Below are 19,913 nucleotides of genomic sequence, written 5' to 3'. Positions count from 1 at the left end.
AATAGAGCACGCTTTGAATTGTAAAAGAGCATTATTAAACGACAACACACACAGTAGCCGATTACATTGCTGAACTACAGTCTAATGATGTTTAACAAGACGTACATTTCTGTGCCTTTTGCTGAACACAGTAAAATGAGGGCGGTTGGGAGTGGGGGGGGGGGGGGGGGGGGCTGCTGGTGTGTTAATTAAAGAGACTGTGCGCTATCTCCCTCTTGCCGAAATCATTTATATTCTCATAATTAAGAATAAAACGGGGTTAGTTCTACGCTTGTAATTTCCATTTTTCTAAAGTTGCAATTACGGCGTTTAATACTCTCCGATTCGTCTTTACATGCCGGTTTTATTGTGCCGGAACAGATTTCAACGTCTGATGAAAATTGCAGTGTGAGAAAATTAGAGGGGGAAATTAAAAGGGCCTTAATTCTGGATGAAGAGGTATTACAGTAATGTGTCTAATTATAACCCAGTTAGCGGCGCGCCGCCGCAGAAGCCCGTGGCGCGTAAAGCACGCGGGGGGAATGGGTGTGCGCGTTTCGGCAGGGACAATGCTATCTATCTCCGGCTGCTCCCAGCTCCTCGTTCGCCGTTTCCGCGGCGGATCTGTCTTTTATTGTACTTTAGTGCAAATGAAATGTCATGGGTGGGTGCCTGTGCAACTGCCACTTAGAATCCAGGGGATTATGAATCTATTCTCCAATACGGGGACATGATGGATGCGCCCGGATATATAATAAATGTGAAATGAGAAAACTGTAGTACTTCTGGCAGCTGCAAGAGCAGTCTATGAATTTAGACGTACAATTCTCATTCATCTTATACTTAGCAACACAAAAAGAGCAATTTCACGAGTTTAGAACTTATGCTCTGATTCTGTCATTAATATTTTATATTGTATATTACTTTATCTCATAGTTTTAAAATAATAATAATTTATTTCACCCCAATGTATGTCTTGTGAATTGTTTGACGCAACCACACAACACAGGACACCCCTTGCAAAGATTCCTGGTAAAATATGAAATCCTAAATGAGAGAGGTGTGGTTTACATCACACTAACGGTCCCTTATTGGTAAATTTACTTGCCATTTATCATTTGCTTCCCGCCTCCAATTAGAGTAAAACTTCAATGTGTTCGTGGATAACGGCGCGAGCCAAGGTGAGTGACCAAATTCAAACGCGTATTACAGAATATTTTAATAATTTGTTTAAAGATGCAAAGCACATTTTGCCTGTATGTGTATTTGCAGTAAAGCACGTGGTGTGAGTGCAGTTCAATTATCATCTTAAAGTTGTTGAATGTTTTTAATAATTTCACCCCATTCATAGTTCATAGCTTATTTGCTGGCCATTGTTACCCATCAGCTTCGTTGATGAAAATGTTTTCAGTTTTCCACAGTAAATGTTAAAACAAATGATTGCACACTAGTTGAGTTAGTTCCATACTCTGGCTTACTAAATCGACCCCGATTGCCTTTTAATGAGCTAACGACGTTACCCTAGTGCGTCTGTGTACGGGTGTAAGCTGGCGCAGAGCTCAGGCAGCGCTGTAGATTGTGTATCTGAATGTCTGCTACAACGGTCGCTATATTTTTCTGAAAACCGAAGATGCAGGCAGCTCAAAGTCAAACATTACAAGTGTATCTTCCTGATTGCCAGCCAGCAGCAGAGTTTGCGTCATTAGCCATCTTCCACACACAACACAGATGCGCATCTTTTTTTAACCACGGTGTCAACATACCAGGTACCGAAGTGCAGTATAATTACGCTGGTGCTCTATGCTGTTAACAACTACCTATTAATTTAGGACAGTGGTCTCCAACCCTTGTCCTGGATATCTTATTTCTGTTTTCACCTTAAAATCAGCACCAACGTTGTGGCGCAAGTAACCAGGTGAGTTCAGTTAAATGTGCAATCAACTGCTCTCATTGATAAATTAAGTGCAGAGTAACGACTAAAACCAGCAGATGCCACTCCTCTCCAGGACCAGGCTTGGAGTACACCAATCAGTACTTGAAAAATAGAAGAAAAAAAACATTTTCAACAAGTTTTTCTGAATAATTTGGCTCTTAAATTTGAAGAGGTTGTAAATTTGAAGAATATGTTTAAAACATATTAAGGAAGCGGTCTTGTGTTTGCATGTGTAGTTGTGAATTTCTCAAAATTTTCTGTCAGGTTCTTTCAGAGTGTGAAGTTTAGCAGTTGAGAGAAGATTGAGGGCACAGAGAGGAGGATGCACAGAGAGGAGGTATGTGAAACAAGTTTTAAGGTTACCCTGTAGGCCCATAGTCAAACAGCATATAAAACATAGCTGTATGTATATTCCTTAAACCTGATCCGCTTGGTTAATCTAAAACATGGTCAGGCAAAGTGGAAAAGCCCTTTGTATGAATGAGGAACTTGGTGAATGCTTTTCCCGATGAATGTCATATACACATTTATTACATATATTAATACACACTGTACTTTATGTTTGTGGTAATTTGTTTATTAAAATTCATGGAAATGCGCCATAGGTCATTTATAAAACGAAGTCCAGCGTTCGTAATTATTGTTTTGTTCCTGGGGACTGCTCCAGCGTGCAGCTAGCTGTAAATTGTTTTACTTTGAGTAAAGAATGCAGGAGCACCTCATTCTATGAGTTAAGGCTGCTTGAAAGAAATTTCAGAATATTCATAAACGTTCTTTTGAATTGTCACCCAACCCCGTGGTCGGTGTCCTCATAGCAAAAAGTACAAACACACTCCAGTCACCCGGCGTATAAACCAAATGTCGCTGCAGTGAGCCACATCCACTGTATGTCGTCAGTCACCGCGAAGCTCTGTCTCTGGACTATAAATTGGCCTTTAGTGTTGTGTTCCAAAGCTGTACATCGTAGCCACACAGACGGAACTCAAACCCGTGCCCACCTCACATCCGGGTGAAAGGATGGGGATATCAACCTCCGAAGACCTGGCGTACACATGCGTGGACTCCACATTTTGGGCTGTACAACCATAATACTTCATTCTTAAGACCGAGAGTCCACTTATGTGGACATCATTTTTCTCAAAAGCTTAGTTTTTATACTTATCAGGTCCCAATAAGCCCAAATAGCAAAGAGAAATTAAAAATGCATACCAAAAAAGAGTGCGGGTCTTAGGAGGTTAATGTGATATGACTGGATGTCTACCTGGGGGCAGAACAGTGGTGTGATTATTATCTGTGCATCCTCCAGGCCCTGCCGGTATCTGCAGCTATGAGTGCGTTTGAGTTGGTCGCAGAGCGCAAGTGTTTAGGTTTGGCTCATTCTGCCCGGGATAGCTGGTCACTTGTACAACTCATTTCCATGACAATTGCACTATTAAATTGTGTCCTTTTCACATTCTATCAGTGCTCGTGATTGAATATTTATAGTCCTGTAGTCTTTTCTTTTTGAATTGTTATTCTGCATCTCCTTCAGCAAGTGCAGATTTAATAATGTCAAAGCTATGCTTAATGAACCACAGAGAAAGAAAAATGTTTTTCACGGGATTAAGAAAAAAAACAGAACCGCGTAAGATTGGGGGGGGGGGGGCTCCCTAATCCCAGGACCCCCAGATGTTCCCGTCACCCCTGTTTCCCCCCATCCCCACCCCCACCCACCGCCAGTGTGGAACAGCCCACCGTGGCAATAATAAACACCTCCACCACAACCTGGCCCCCCCCCACCAAAAATCTGCATATTACTGGGACTTAATTCGGCAGGAAGTATGCAAATGTATGCAAAATGAAATTCATCTCCTAATGACATGCGAGACGATTAAACAATTTTTATGCTTAAATATTCTGTTTAATGAAATCAAACGGGCCCACGCGCGTGACAAATTCGCCCCGGCGTGGCGAAATTAGCGAATATCACAAAGCGGCAACTAGAAAGGAATGAAGGAGGGGTGGAGGGGGAGGGGGGGAGGAGTGAGGGAGAGAGGGGGCGGAGGGGTGTGTAGGAGAGCGTAGGAGAGGAGGAGAGGAGGAGAGGGGCAGGGGGAGAGAGGGGGAGAGAGGGGGAGAGAGGGGGAGAGAGGGGGAGAGAGGGGGAGAGAGGGGGAGAGAGGGGGAGAGAGGGAGAGAGGGGGAGAGGGGAAAGAGGGGAAAGAGGGGAAAGAGGGAGGTGGTTTGTGGTAAGGTCTTTCTCGGCTGAGGAATGCGAGCTTGTCTTTTGCCCAGTTCTGTGGGGTATTATTTTATGACATTATTCATTTGGGTGAATGTTGCTCAGCTGTCATACTTTGGTGAAAAATGGGTTACAGAAATATATGCAAGCAGAGACTCGCACACAAATGCATTCACACACACACACACACACACACACACACACACACACACACGCACACACACACACACACACACACACGCACACACACACACACACACGCACGTATAAACGTACACCCACTGTCGCACGAACGCAAGTCCACATGCATACATGTGCACAATACGGGCATCCACAAATTTGTGTATATCATTTAATGCTATGTAAAGTCTCTCCATTAATAGAATTGGTTTTGGTGTGCAATGTTGTACTCACTAAAATCTATTTAATGACCGAGACGTTGGGGTCAGTAGTGTGTTATATTTGTCTGAACTGTGGTCTTGCTGCACTGTCCCCTTAGTCGTGTCCGGGGGAATTGGCTGAAGGAAAACCGCCTTTTGTACAGTTTCCAGCACACCGCTTCATACTGTAGTATTTGACCAGTGCCACTGTAGAGGTGTTTATATTCATTTTACCCTTCTATAGAAATATCACAAAGTTAGCAATGAACTTTAAATTGTCTTCAAAAAACAACTAAAGTGGTAACATCCCTTTAATTGGAAATCAGTATTTTCCATAAGAAACTAAAAGTGATAAAAAAAAGTATGCCTTTGTGATTAAATGAGAATGCCTTTAGTATATGGATTTCCCAATTAACACTGAATCTGAATCTGTCTACCTTTATCTGGTTATGTCTATGTATATGAATGTACAGCATTTATTCAGATGTTCCATGTTTAGTATATACTGCACATGTAAGGGAACAAATAGCTGGACAAATGAATATATTTTTCACACGTCGGGTCCCGAATCTTAATTCCTTCTGTACAGCGCACTGCAAAAAATCATCTGTCTTAACAAGTTTCAATCTTGTAATGACTTAAATCGTATTACATTTTTATTTATTATTCTCAAGTAGAAAATGGTAGCTTGACCTTTTGCTTGACAAGTGAAATTTTCTTACCCCACTGGCAAATCTTGAAATGAGCTACACTATCTCACCTCATTGGCAATCCTTTTCTATTATTTCTCAAGAAGATTTAAGATTTTTGTCTTACATTTGTACTTGAGATTTTGAGATTTAAGATTTTAAGTCTAAATGTAAGACTAAAATGCTTGCTCAGGTTTACGTAGTGTTTGGTTTTTGCAGTATAAACGTGACTGGCAGTCTCATAGCTCCTCTATGATAAAGCTCTGGTGTGTGTGTGGTACAGTAGCTCTATGATAGAGCTCTGGTGTGTGTGTGTGTGGTACAGTAGCTCTATGATAAAGCTCTGGTGTGTGTGGTACAGTAGCTCTATGATAGAGCTCTGGTGTGTGTGTGTGTGGTACAGTAGCTCTATGATAGAGCTCTGGTGTGTGTGTGTGTGGTACAGTAGCTCTATGGTAAAGCTCTGGTGTGTGTGTGTGCGGTACAGTAGCTCTATGATAGAGCTCTGGTGTGTGTGTGTGTGTGGTACAGTAGCTCTATGATAAAGTTCTGGTGTGTGTGGTACAGTAGCTCTATGATAGAGCTCTGGTGTGTGTGTGTGTGGTACAGTAGCTCTATGATAAAGTTCTGGTGTGTGTGTGTGTGTGGTACAGTAGCTCTATGATAGAGCTCTGGTGTGTGTGTGTGTGTGGTACAGTAGCTCTATGATAAAGTTCTGGTGTGTGTGTGTGTGGTACAGTAGCCCTATGGTAAAGCTCTGGTGTGTGTGTGGTACAGTAGCTCTATGATAGCTCTCTGGTGTGTGTGTGGTACAGTAGCTCTATGATAAAGCTCTGGTGTGTGTGTGTGGTACAGTAGCTCTATGATAGCTCTCTGGTGTGTGTGTGGTACAGTAGCTCTATGATAAAGCTCTGGTGTGTGTGTGTGTGTGTGTGGTACAGTAGCTCTATGATAGCACTCTGGTGTGTGTGTGTGTGTGTGTGTGTGTGTGTGTGTGGGGTACAGTAGCTCTATGATAGCGCTCTGGTGGGTCACAGACAGATGGGTTTGGAGTTGCTGAAGGCCGGTGTTGGAGAGCTGGGCCTAATCTGCGTAGAGGCGTAATTGCGAGCGTGTTTTCACGGGCTGACGGATGACCTCTCCTCCACCACACTCACGCTGTGCGACGAACGTTCATTTAAAAGAGGTGATTATTATGTTTTAACTTCAAACTTGATTAATCATGTGGGTTTTTATTATTATTATTTTTTTTTTTTTCCCCACCAAGCGCTAACTACATCCATCGCTAAACGAGAGCGGCCTGTGTCAGCTGTGATTGAGCGGAGCTTCATTATGCAGGAGAGACACACGCCAGCGAGTCAGGTGGCCTTCATTTAGAGGGAGGAGCGGGGGGGGGAGCGGGTGTTCCACTGTAAATGCTCTGTGCTCTTGATTATTTTTGTTGAAAATTGTGTAATTACATTGAATCACAGATTATTTGTCTTCTGAAAGCCCCCTGGGCTTTTCAGTGCAACTCTGTGACTTTATTGAGGGCCAACATGCCTCCCGTGATACAAATTTTTAAAATGTGCAAGGTCACCCCCCCCCCCGGGCCATTGCTCCCTGGACTTTCATTAGTTTGCTTGCTCCGGCACCACGGTGCTTGTCTTGTGTCACTTACTTTGTACGATTAATCTATAGTGTCTGTGGTTGTGGGATGCCTGATGTTATCCTGCTTTGGTGCTTTGTCAGTGTACCTTGTCTCTAGGCTAAGAGTGTTGTTAGCCTGGTCTGTATCACTATGTCATACCGCATATAGAATATAACTCACTCGAGTTCTCTGCCGTAGTAAGTCTGTCTGGATGGGAGCATCTGCTAAATGAATGCCGTGTAATGTAGAGTAATGTCGCCTCGGTCTTCCAGCGGATTTACAGCCCTATTTCTCCCCTCGATAGCGCCTGAAAGCTCAGTCCGTTAGCCTCGTATCTCCGCTGTCACCGCGACGTATGGACTTCTCGCTTAGACGCTGCCGGACCGGGTGTCTTTCTGTTTGGGTTTTTTCTGTCTTGGTATTGATTGCCAGGTGGAACCCCTTCGTTTAAGACGGGGTTGCCGGAGCCCCGGTCGCACCGGGAGGGTTTGAGTGATCAGCGTTCACCCGGCCGCAGAGCGGACGCTCGTATTTACGACAAAAGCGCTGCACATTAGATAATTGATATTGATCGGAGCGCGGGCAGTATTTACTGCCCGGAGATGTCGTCCATTACAGGACGAGGGGCTCGGAGGAGATGAGCAATGGAGTGCGGCCTGGGAGACGCTGGCAGCTGAATTCAAAATGGCCGCCCCCGTCTCGCGATTAGACGTGAGAAGATGCTCCTCTCGTGATTGTATATTGTATATGCTGTCCGTTCCCCCCCGCTTTCTCAGAGTTGGGACGTTTCAGGAGTTATCTGGGGGAATTTGCATCCCACAAAGGTTACCGTCTCCGGTGTCAATCGCGCCTCATATTTCGCGGAATAAAGGGCACACAATGAAGAGCTCTCAAATGCCGGCGGAAGACGCCGGGAGAATTCAGAGAAGTTCCTCGGAATAAATCAGAATCCCATTTCCGACGGTCGGACGTTCGCTCTGCCTTAACAGCACGAGAGATGAGATGGGAGGGGTGGGGGGGGAGGGGTCCGTGTGCGGAGAATTGATCTCATTGTCATTTAAATATTTATTCTGTAGCTTTTCTTTGTGTTGTCGTGTGTGTGTGTGTGTGTGTGTGTGTGTGTGTGTGTGTGTGTGTGTATGTATGTGTGTGTGTGTGTATGTGTGTGTATATATATATATATATATATATATATATATATATATATACTGTAGCTATCCTGTATGTGTGTGTGTGACTACTCTTAGCTATGAACATGAGGACAGGTCAGTCTGTTGTAGCACTGTGCAGTAGCACACACCCTGATGCAGTTTTAGCAGGTACAGCAGGTGTACTGCAAGGCAGATGAATATGAAGCTCCTCCCTCATTTATGCAGTAGTGGTAGAGGGGTGTGGCCTGGTGGAGGGGATGAACTGAGAAGGGCGATCTGTGATCTAATCCTGTGATTTGGTGTGAGCTCTTTCCCTCCCTCCCTCTGTCTTCCTCTCTCTCCCTCCCTCCCCTCTCTCTCTCTCTTCCTCCCCCCCTCTCCCTTCTCTCTCTCTTTCGCTCTTTCCCTTCCTCCCTCCTCTCTCTCTTTCTCTCTCTCTATCTCTCTTTCTCTCCCTCCTCCTCGTGGCCCTCCTGCTGTGTCCTCCCTGCCCTCTACTTTCACCAAACCTCTAATTCCTCTGGTGAGGAGCTCTTTTTTACCTCTTCAAAACCAAAAGACAAAACCCCGTTCAGCCAGTTTAGATACTCCCATGTAAGACACACAACCTTTCCCTGCATTAGCTACAGGCGTGAAAAAAAAACTACTGTGTGTGTGCGTGTGTGTGTGTGCGCACATGTATGCGCATGTGGGAGTGTGTGTGTGTGTGCGCGCATGTATGTGCACGTGGGAGTGTGTGTGTGTGCGTGCATGTATGTGCATGTGGGAGTGTGTGTGTGGGAGTGTGTGTGTGTGCGCATGTATGTGCACGTGGGAGTGTGTCTGTGTGTGTATGTGCACGTGGGAGTGTGTGTGTGTGTGCGCGCATGTATGTGCACGTGGGAGTGTGTGTGTGCATGTATGTGCACGTGGGAGTGTGTGTGTGCGCGCATGTATGTGCACGTGGGAGTGTGTGTGTGTGTGTGTGGGAGTGTGTGTGTGTGCGCGCATGTATGTGCACGTGGGAGTGTGTGTGTGTGCGCATGTATGTGCATGTGGGAGTGTGTGTGTGTGTGTGGGAGTGTGTGTGTATGTGTGCGCATGTATGTGCACGTGGGAGTGTGTGTGTGTGTGTGGGAGTGTGTGTGTATGTGTGCGCATGTATGTGCACGTGGGAGTGTGTGTGTGTGTGGGAGTGTGTGTGTATGTGTGCGCATGTATGTGCACGTGGGAGTGTGTGTGTGTGTGTGGGAGTGTGTGTGTGTGTGCGCGCATGTATGTGCACGTGGGAGTGTGTGTGCGCACATGGTGTGTGCGTACATGCACGTTTCAGGGATTTGTTTCGGGTGAGGTGAGATAGAAGGTGAGGGGGTTAACAGTGGGGAGGTGCAGGATGGTTAACCCTTAACACCCTCCTGATCCGCCCCGTTCGCCCTGGCTCAAACAGCCGCTGCAGGGGCCTGCGAGATCCGCACTAATCCCGCGGCCTTGATGGTCCAAATCCTCCGTCACGCCGCGCTTTAGCGGGAAATTTCCGTGAGTCCGCTCCCTGACATCGCCGCCCCCCGTACTCACAGACTTCTGGGAGATTTCGCAATCCAGGAGCTTCAAACGGCTCTCGCTCACTCGCTCAGCTTGACTTCTGTGTTTGTGCTTTAATTCCACTTCCTGTTTAAAACACAGACTGGCTTTAAGCTCCCTGACTAAAATATATTTTCATGGATGTACTTCCTGCTGATTTTTTAAATCTCTGTCTTCATGGGGCCAGACATTTTGTATTCCACACACTGATTCCAGGTCAGTTTTCTGTCCACTGGCTCTCATGTCCATGCTGGCTCTTAACTGAGAGATTTGGCCAAAGAACGTACACAAACCATGTCATTCTGATCCACTTACTAACCTAAAGACAATAAATGCCTGATGTAGGATATGCATCCGTTTATGAGTTGTGTATGTTTGTTTCGGTATCTGGTTTTGTGTGTGTGTGTGTGTGTGTGTGTGTATGAGTAGTGTCAGTTTCTATGTTTGTGTGATTGTGTTTGAGTTTTTTGTGTGTATGAGCTGTGTGCTTGTGTCTGTGTGTCTGACTCACAGTGTGTGTTTGTGAGTTCCTGTGCCCTGTGTGGGGGAGTGTGAGTGTGTGAGTTCCTGTGCCCTGTGTGGGGGAGTGTGAGTGTGTCTGGAAGTTGAGGGGCCTTTCCCTCAGGTGTGTGATCGCCACGGCGACAGAGATACCGCCATGCCGCTGAATGGAGCGGTGGGTGGGGATGATCGCCACGGCGATAAGGGGCCGGCCACCAGTGGAGGAGCATCTGATCAGAGGCCTGGATCTCTCAGAGAGGAGTCCGGTGACAATCTGTCAAAGGCCCCTGGAGAGAACGAGAGGGAGGGAGAGAGGGAGGGAGGGAGAGAGACACTGACAGAGAGAGGGTGAGACGGAATAAAAAAAATACACCTTTCATTAACAATTTTAAATTGTCTTACTTGGGTACAAGTCAGCTCATGTAGATAAGAGATGGAATGAAAGAGCGAAGGAGAGCTAAAACGGAAGAGCGAGAGGGGGGGAGGAGGGAAAGAGTGTTACTGTACAGAGTGAGAGAGATGGAGAGTGCGAGTGAGAGAGAGACAAAGAATGAAAACAAAATAAATAAAGAGAGAGAGGCCTTGCAGAAGCTGGGCTCAGGGCGTTTTGATGTCAGTGTTAAGGAGACGTACGGTTCAGCGTGAGGGCTGGGTGTCTGAGTGTGAGCCACCTGTGATCACAGCCCTGTCAGGTGTTGCCTGCGCCAGGCATCCACGAGACAAACTTCATGTTTTTAACATGAATAATACAAAAATCACAGTCTCAAGTTCACAATTTCTATTTTACTGCCAGTGTGTTTGTTGCAGCTTGTCATGGTGGAAAAATATGTGAATGTTGGGTTATTTAATTCAAATAAAAAAACACTTTCAGTGTGATGTAAATCATTTCGAGGTTTTCAGGTGCGCCAAACGGAGGTGGATTAAAAGGCTGTTGGCTTGAGAAGGTTGGAGGTTGGTGGAAAAGTTGGTGGAGTTTACCGATGGAGAGCGAAGGCTTCTTTCTGTCTGAAACCCATTCTGATAAACAGAACGGCATTCTGGGAGATGATTTTCTGATTCTCGTGTGTTCTCTTTTACTCTTCTTCTTTGCATGAACATCTGTGGTTCATCGTTTCACAGTATATTTTACAATTGTGTCATTCAGTTAATTAGCTGTGTTGGGGAGGGAAATGGCAAGATGGAGGCTGTGTGTGTGTGTGTGTGTGTGTGAGGGAAATAAGAGTATAAAGATATTTGTTATGCTCTGCACAGCGAGGGGTAAATGTAGTGTTGTGGCAGAGCCTGTGCTTTAATAGCTCTTGCTCTGATTTGCCTCTCTCTCCAAACATCGCTAATTTGCAGCGGGAGGCAGCGTGGGGACACAGACGTCCCAGCAGCCGTTACCGTGGGCGACGCCCTGTCACGCCAGCAGCCGTTACCGTGGGCGACGCCCCGTCACCCCAGCAGCCGTTGCCGTGGGCGACGCCCCGTCACCCCAGCAGCCGTTACCGTGGGCAACGCCCCGTCACCCCAGCAGCCGTTACCGTGGGCGACGCACTGTCACCCCAGCAACCGTTGCCGTGGGTGACGCCCCGTCACTCCAGCAGTCATTTAATCTGTCTAACTCAGGGGTGCACTGTAGGGGGTGATCACCCCCCCCCCCCCCCACCTCACCCAACAGGGGGTGATCCACCCCCCCCCCACCCCCCACCTCACCTCACCCAACAGGGGGTGATCCACACCCCCCCCCACCTCACCTCACCCAACAGGGGGTGAAGTCCTTTTGGAGAAGGTTCACCTCCACACACAGCAACTTCCACCAGCCAGTCATTTCATCTGTCTGACCGACTGTTTAATACAGCTCACGAGAGACAGATGGACGGCGTGTGCTATAGGGGGATTACCACTACAGCATTAGCATGTGTGCTATAAGTACAGCATGCATGCATGTGCGCACCAATGCATTCACAATCCATGTCTGCATGAAAATTGGCACATAATATGTTGACAATATGAGTAAGTTCTCCTCGTAGCTCCTTCCCCTTCGATGTGCGCGTAGCGTTCGCCGGGCGTGAAAGGTTTTCCAGGCCGCGGCGTCGGGTTTTCCCAGCGGCCGAAAGCGGACGCTCCGTTCCGTCTGAGTCATCCGTTCTGTTTTCCCGGCGTTCCGGCTCCCTTTCCAAGGAAAACTTCAGGCTGGCCCCGCACCTGCCCCAGGGTGCCTTCCTGCCGGGACGTCCCGCGGAGCTCAGACACGTGTGCGGAACGCTGAGGCCTTCAGTGGCTCCACACAGTCTGACTAACACCAAACACACACCTTCACACATTAGCTTTCGGTTCATTTGGGCTTCTTTCATGCTTTTAATATGCTATTAATATTTTCTTAGATATTGTTTTTATTCATTTGATCCGTCTTTTTTAGTATTTTAATTTTGCTTGCTTTATGTTTTTATGTTTTTGTCTTAAGACTGATTTGTATGTATCGGTTTCAGTTAAGTACTTTTGAAACAAATGACTACAATATAGTTTTCTAATAACTTGTAGCTTTTTATTATTATTTGCTCAACTAAGATAAAGGTAGATATTCTGCTCACCTGGCACATTAGCTAAACGGTACAGCAAATTCTACGTTAACATTTTTTATGGTTTATTTGTGCATTTATTTCCCTGTGATGTTGAGACCCTAGAAGAAGCTCAGAGCGGTCGTTTGGGAGTGAGTTCGGTCCAGTGTGTGTAGAGGTGGTTGTCTGTGCTTGGCTGTGCTGAGGTGGGGTTGGATGGTGTGTTGGCTGTGGGTCCTGGCCGGCAGCAGTGGGGGATTGAGGCTGGAATATAAACGAGCGCTGCTGCATCACTCAGTCAGATATCCCAGAGTTCCCTGCTCCATCGCCGTTCCTCCTTTTACGTTCACTGCTGCCTTTTCTTTCTTTCTTTTTTTATCTCGCGTTGGCATTGAAATTCCAGAGCTGTGGACACCCGCTTCTGCGCAGGTTCCCAATTAAAGACGCTCCGTTCCTGACCTCCGGGTTTTGAGGAGAGGGGCTTTGGAAGATTACGGATCTCTGAGTGAAACAGGCCTGGTATGGGCACCCCGGGTTCAGGGCGGTCAGTGGTGGAGCCTGCTTTTGGGGGCGCAGCCTGAGCCCGAGAGGGGGAGACCGGACCCCCAAACAGGAAGAGAACTGAAAGCTGGGCTGGGCTGGGGCCTGGTGTTTCCTGAGGAGGTGAAGGTGCGATAACGTTTGTGTTTCTTAACGCTTGTGCTTCATCTGGTGTTGCTCTGTGTGCTTTAGCTCCTCAGAGAGTTGCTGTGTTTGCTGGGGACTGATTATTAGTGACTATGCTCTGTGTGTTATGTCCTGAAAATGAGCCCTAATGCAGGGCTGGCCAACCCAGGCCCTGGGGGGCTGCGGTTGTGCGGGTTTTCACATTAAATAACCGCTTTGAGCGGAGACCGCAGATGAGCTGGGTTTTTAATTAACTGTAATTGACTGCTTTTATTGATCAATTAAGTGCAGAGTAACAACAGAAAGCCGCACGCCCTGTGGCACTCCAGGACCGGGGTTGGCCACCCCTGATGGCTAAATCTGTCAGAATTACAGTATATTAATTAATGTGCAGTCTCCCTTCTGTTAAAGAGATTAACTGACATGGCGGAATAGGGCGGGGCCAGGCCTTCGTCAGGGAACCTGGGATGGGGAGGTCGTTTCTCCACACCTCCCTGGTCCTGTTCTTTCATCGCAAGGGTCCTTTCTTTTTCTTACAGAGACAGGGAGGGAAGGAGGGAGGGAGAGAGAGAAGCAGTGGTCGGGGGGGGCTCATCTGTCCGAATTAAACCCTAAAATGAAGGATTAAAGGGGTGCCAAAAAAACGGCGGTAATCTCACAACACTTCCGCCGGCCAATCCTGTCGCTGCTGCCGCCACGGCAACAGCAGAAGCCGGCCGCTAAAATCGTCACCGCCAGGGATTACAGCTGATTGTGGGAGGGGGGGTGGATAAGCCAGACAGAATGTGTGGATCCCTGCCAAATAAAGTCCTGGCTTATCCTGAGCTGTATCCCGGAGCCCCACCCCCCCCTCCCGCCAGATCCTGCCCCCCCCCCCCCCCCGCCATCCCCTCTCCCTGGGCATTGTGCCGCTGAAAATTCCAGATATAAAAATTCCCGAATGAAGGCCGAGGTGAGATGGGATGATCCCAGGGGTTAATGGGATGAGCCCCCCCCCCACCCGCCCCTGTCCCATCTGCATGCCTCAGTAAAGCACTGCAGAGAAAGGGCTATGCATATATGTATATAATAATTACACCCCATATATCTTCCCAAATCCCATTTCCATCAATGGCAATGCCTCACCGTGGGAAGTAATGAGGGTATTATGCAGCTGTGACAGAACGCACCCCCCCCCCCCCCCCACACCACACCCGCCTCACCCCCCCCCCCCCACCCCCACAGCCATACTGCTGAACAATCAGAGAGGAGCTAAATATGCAGAAAGGGTGGGGGGGGGAGATATTGAGACAGGCGCGGGTTTGAGAGGGGAACGGGGTGGGGATGGGGGGGGGCGGTCCATCCTCAAAGACACCCGTCTCCCATCCCTCTCTGCCATTATTCCGGACAGCGGTCTTCCGCTCCTGTGTCTAAAGAAATGGGAATCTGCGCGATTTATAGAGCGCGTGTAAAGAGGTAAAACTGAAAATAACCCCCCCAGGACAGAGCCATGTCAACCCCCTCCACAGGTGGGAATTTACTGCGCAATCTGCGGTCGCATAAAAGTGCAAAAAAGATGCTTTCATTTCAGAGAAGGGTGTGGTCTTAGCGGGGTTTTTTTCACAGATAGACGTCTTCATGGGTTTGTGTTTTGGTGTCTTTTCTCATGACGGACCAATAGCAGCACACAGAAGCTCTGTGTGTCCCTTCATGATGGCGTGACGATCTTTCCCTGCACACTGCAAAAACATCTGTCTTAAGTGTGTAAGCCTTGTTTAAGCGAAGATTAAGTTGAGTCCTAATGCCTTTTTAAAGGAGAATCTCCATAAAAAATGGAATTTAGTTTCTCACTAGGCATTCTCTGTATAAAAATACCTTGCCCTTAAGAATTCAAGGTATGAGATGTTTTAGCTCAAGTCATTGCCAGTATATGTGTCTCGTGCCACAAAGCTGTGTCCGTACCTGTGTCCAGGTGAGCTGGCAGTGCGGCGTGTGGCGTGTCGAAGCGTCCTGCGCAGAGCGTGGGAACGAGAGACCCCCCCCCCGGGCGCCGTAAAGCCAAACTGCCACTGCGGGGCCTAGATTCAGAGCCCTGGCACCAGACCTGTCCCTTTAGGATTTTACTGCCGCTTATTAAAATCAATTAGCGGGGGGACAATCCCCCCTGGAGCAATGTGGGGTTACAAGCCTTGTTCGAGGGCCCAACAGCTGCACTGATCTTACTGTGGCTACACCGGGGCTTCACCCAGCAACCTGCCGGGGCCCAGTCATGTGACTGAGCTACAGGCTATCATGTGACTGAGCTACAGGCTATCCCAAGATGGCCTGAAATGACCCGAGCATTATGGGTAATCAAATACGGCGAGTGGGGGAAAGGACACATCTCAGCCACTCGGCTACCGGCTGCCCACTTAGGGCCCCCCCCAGTCAAATTGCCATGGTAATATATTCGGTCAATGCAAACCTGTTGTTCCTAAAAGCGGCCCGAATTTCACCCGCCATTTTAGCTGTGTTCACCTCCAGTCTGTCAGGAGTGAAGGGGGTGCATTGGTCCCCCCCAGTCAGGCAGCACCAGATGCATTTCACCTGCATTTCCCCTCCTGTCTCTTGCCCAGGTGCCCTTTATCTCACTCACTCACACACACACACTCACACTCACACACACACACACACACACACACACACACACACACACACACTCACACACTCACACACACGCTCACACACACGCACACGCTCACACACACACACACACACACACTCACACACACGCACTCACACACACACACTCACACACACACACACACTCTCTCACACACACACGCTCACACACGCTCACACACACACACACACACACACACTCACACACGCTCACACACACACACACACGCACTCACACACACACACTCACACACACGCTCACACACACACACACACACACACACTCACACACACGCACTCACACACACACACACACACTCTCTCACACACACACACACGCTCACACACGCTCACACACACACACACACTCACACACGCTCACACACACACACACACACGCACTCACACACACACACTCACACACATGCTCACACACACACACACACACGCTCACACACACACACTCAAACAAATCAGCCGCGCAGTGTGTGTTTGGTGCGCGGGTTTTTAGTCCAATCGAGTCGCTGACAGGCCAATGGAGAGGGAGATTACTTGTTACTGCGGAAACGGCGAGCTGCGATGAGACCGCGGCGGTGGGCCATTTGCGGGGCCCATAAAAACACGGGCGCCTCATTACCCAGAGTCCCCTGGGGCCGGCGGGAGGCCCGGAGACTTGTTTAAATCTCAGACTGGCTCGGGGAAAACCGTCAGATCCGTGGCGATTGTGCCTTGACGTCTCATCCGAAGCGTTTTACCCAGATGCCTCGGCTCTCGCCGTTTCCCCCTCTCTTACATTCCACTCTGCGCTCTCCATCCCAACAGGGGTGCAATTCAATTCAATTCTGTTTCATTTTAGTACTGCTTTTTACAGAACATTGTCTCAAAACACTTTACGGAGTAACAGAAGAGCAAACCCCAGAGCTGATCCCCCAAAATGGCATGCATGCGAGGTAAAAAACCGGCGATAGAGGGACCTGCTCCGCTGGCCAGCGAGGTAGATTCATATAACAGAAATGTTATATGTTATGAAATGCACTATAACAAATCAAATGGGTACTAAAATATGAACACCACCTTGCTCATAGAAAAGCTCCACCAATCATTGACTGTGTTGGTAACAACTGATAGAACAACACCGACAGTGATTGGTGGATACTTTTTGGTTTTAGTTCTGGGATTTAATTTAATTTATATAAATAACTGTAAAGTTAACCAAACAAGCCAACAACAAATATTATAAAGGACAGTGGATGGCATTGGCACTTTGTCACGGACCCTCCCATCTGAAACGTCCGCATCGCCCCGACATAAAGAGAGGAAAACTTGTGATCCCAATACTGTACCTCGCGACTCACGTTCAGGTACCTACTGTACCTCACTGTACCTCATGACTCACGTTCAGGTACCTACTGTACCTCAAACTTGTGATCCCTATACTGTACCTCACTGTACCTCACGACTCACGTTCAGGTACCTACTGTACCTCACTGTACCTCACGACTCACGTTCAGGTACCTACTGTACCTCAAACTTGTGATCCCAAAACTGTACCTCACGACTCCATATCAAACCCACACCTGCTTCTGCTTGGTGTGTAACTCCATGTGTAAAAATATGAATGCACCGTACATCTTTGCACTACAGTGGAGTACAAACGTGCCTGTTTGGTTTTTCTGATCAGGCTTCATACACTTCATACCACACTGTTTCTGGAGCAGCTGCTGATGGCCGAACTCCTGGATTTGGGAGTTTAACGAGTTTGCACGTGTCTTTGTTCTCGGATCCCAGACTTGCTGCAGAAGGTGGCGTCGAAGTGTCGGAAACTGGAGCGTTCAGTCCAATGTGGTGAGGCTTTGAAAAATATCAGAACACATTAGGATGAAATTCGCAGCTCTGGAACGCTGCTTTTCCCATGGTTTTCCGCTATCAAGGGAGCTTCTCAATGAGGAGAAGTGTGTAGCTTTGGGAGGAAGAACCGGGGTATTTGGCATCTGTAGCACAGATTTCTCTGCTTTCTGGAACATTCTGTAGAAAAATATGTATTGTTCTCTGGGAAAAAAAAGTCAATATGTATTTATTTAAGAAAATGAACCATGGCAAAAAAAAATGTACAGTCAGCCATTTTAGAATGTATCCATTTTAGGTTTTGCTCCCAGCTTGATACAGTATGGCCCGTTAACCCTTTCAGCCCCAAGAGTGTTATATGAACTACCGTAAAATCCCAAGACCTCTCGACCTTACACCTTTTCAAGCAATCGAAATGAGGGCTTTTCTATCGTTTTGAGCCCCTATTAAAACCCTACTCAGTTTTCTGAACAAAGCCCCAAAACCCCATGGGATTTGGGCGGCGATACTTCATATTTGGCTTGGGACTGTGAAAGGGTTAAATGCTGGATTTTTACGGTCCTGCTGAAAGAGTTGTGAATGAATATATCACAGTCTTGATACCTTTTGAAATGAAACATTCACGCCGTGGCTAACAGGACGATGTGGGGCTCGCTCCATGTCGTGTGCTTCCTCTTTCGGCCCGGCTTTGTGGGCGTTTCACACCGCTCAGGGGAACCCCACTCGCACAGCTCCTTAATCACCAAAGTGAGGTCGCTCGTTTGCATAATGAAGCTCAAACTTAACAGTAAATAAAATCCCTCAACGTGGGACTCTCTGAGCTCTCAAACTCAGTACAGTTTATTAAAACCCGAATCGAATTATCGACCCAAATCAGTCATGTGCCTGCATCTGCGGTATATTTTTTCACTTTTTTTTAAATGTTTTTTTGGAAACGTATACATGCTGTAAAGGCACTGAAACTGTGTACAGTTTACTGCATCTTTTAAGAACAATACTGGTATTGGCAATATAAAGTATATATTGGTTTACGTGGGAAAGGAAAACTGGGAATTCCTGAGACCAGTTGGTATATATGCATTAATAACAGACAGTTGAGCTGCTCAGCCTGTATGAATGCTTAACGACAGTACGTGCGTCTGGCTTTCTGTTTTCAGAGCGTGGCAGAGGTGAAAAGTCAAAATCCTGCCAGGTGTTTCTTCCACCCATCAACTCAGCCAGCTGATTTCACCAATTAGCTCTACCACATGGCTGAAGGGTTGTGCTAATTGGAAAATCCAGGTGACTGGAGCAAAATAGTGGGGAGGACTTTTACTTTCTGAACCTGCGGAAGGTGGGCGTGTTTTTATCAGTCTGAAAGTATGGAGAAGTGAATCCTGGCACTGATTTCTTGTTGATCGCTGGACGGAGAATGTCCTACTCAGCAGTATCTAAAAGATTCGGCCTGGACCGGGAAGGGTTCCAGAGACGCTAACAAAGAAGAAAACATTTCAACACTCCACCAGAGCCGAAAGAATCAAGGCGAAGTTTTTCTGTGTATGTTTTTTTTATTGGGCTAAATGACAAACTGTGTGCTAATGTTGTTCCTCCCAGCAGAGACCAGCAAATGAGTCTCAGTTGCCGTTGAGGGTTTTAGTTTCTTTTTTTCCCCTTTGAGATCTGAGGGAGCGGATCCATGGAGCGAGTTAAGTGAAGTAGTGACAATAGCAGGGTAATGTGTTTCTGATTATCGGCTTGCTGCTTCACTCAAGGCCCCAGAATCCTGCCAAATACGCACTGACAGTCCGAACCTGCTGCACACACACCGCACACACACACACACACACACACCGCACACACACACACACACACACACACACACACCCCGCAAACACACATCCCCTACACACATACTGCATACACACACACACACACCACATACATGCACACCCCCCCCCCCACACTCACACTCACACTACATACACACACACCGCACACACACCACATACATACACACACGCTGCACACACACACACATGCACACACACCCCTCCCTGACACAACCCCCCCCCCCCCACCGCAGTCATAGCATGACCCGCATTGGCCCGGTTTGTACAGAGAGGCGACCATATCCAGAGCCTCAGACATCGACCCAATGCATTATGGGGTGGCAGTGTTTCATCCACTGTACTGTGCATC

General features: G+C 47.5%; 1 long non-coding RNA gene across 2 annotated transcripts in view; it reads left to right on the top strand.

Moving 5' to 3' along the window:
* Positions 1-1,135: 1,135 nt before the first annotated feature.
* LOC133139890 (uncharacterized) overlaps positions 1,136-19,913 on the top strand; it is a 55,862-nt gene continuing 37,084 nt past the window's right edge. Inside the window, exons 1-2 of one of the 2 annotated variants that reach the window (XR_009709971.1) lie at positions 1,136-1,160; positions 2,177-2,249. This is a non-coding gene — a long non-coding RNA (uncharacterized LOC133139890). Of the gene's footprint in view, positions 1,161-1,524; positions 1,895-2,176; positions 2,250-19,913 lie in introns of those variants that run through there. The other variant, XR_009709972.1, reaches the window with a different exon arrangement.

The sequence above is a fragment of the Conger conger genome, chromosome 11 (genome assembly GCF_963514075.1).
Source record: "Conger conger chromosome 11, fConCon1.1, whole genome shotgun sequence".
NCBI lineage: Eukaryota > Metazoa > Chordata > Actinopteri > Anguilliformes > Congridae > Conger > Conger conger.
Note: the sequence above shows the minus strand (reverse complement) of the source record. Positions and strands in the feature narration are given on the sequence as shown.